The sequence below is a fragment of the Corvus brachyrhynchos genome, unplaced genomic scaffold (assembly GCF_000691975.1).
Source record: "Corvus brachyrhynchos isolate BGI_N302 unplaced genomic scaffold, ASM69197v1 scaffold679, whole genome shotgun sequence".
Lineage (NCBI taxonomy): Eukaryota > Metazoa > Chordata > Aves > Passeriformes > Corvidae > Corvus > Corvus brachyrhynchos.
This window is the reverse complement of record NW_008239775.1, coordinates 37,469-38,187: the sequence shown is the minus strand read 5'-3', so window position 1 is coordinate 38,187 and position 719 is coordinate 37,469.

The window sequence follows — 719 nt, the reverse complement described above, 5'->3', positions numbered from 1 at the left end:
CCCGGCGGGGGGCCCTTTTTTTCTTCTTTTCCAGAATTATTTGGGGTTTTCCCTTTTCCTTCTTTTCCAGAATTATTTGGGGTTTTCCCTTTTCCTTCTTTTCCACAGTTTCCATCTGGGGGATCTCATTTTCCTTCTTTTCCACCTTTTCCACCTTGGGGATCCCTTTTTTCTCCTGATTTTCCACTTGGGGTTTCCCCCTTTTTCCCAGATTTTCCAGAGCCGTCTGTGGGATTCTGTTCTCCTTCTTTTCCACCTTTTCCACTTGGGGTTTTCCCCTTTTCCCCCTTTTTTCCAGAGCCCCCAGTTTGGGGCTCCCCAGCTGCTCCTTCTGGGGCCCCCCAGCTGCTCCTTCGGGGGCCCCCCCCGCCGGGGCCGAGCCCCAATTCCCGGGGAATTCCCGGGGGATTTTTGGGGCTGAACCCTCCGGGCACAGGAATTTTTCCGGGTGCTTTTGGGGGCATCCGGGGCGATTTCGGGCTCCTCGGTGTCGCTGTCACTGAAAGTCACCTAAAAAAAGACACAAAGGGGTGGGTTTGGGGTTCAGCCCCCAAATTTGCATCCCAAAATTTCCATCCCCAAAATTTTTCCTCGCCTCCCCATCCCAAAGTTTTCCACACTGGAGTTTTCTCCCCCTCCCCCCCCAATTTTTCCCCCCATCCCCACAAATTTTTGCCCCTAAAATTTTCCTTCCTTTCCCAAACTTTGCCTCCCCAAAA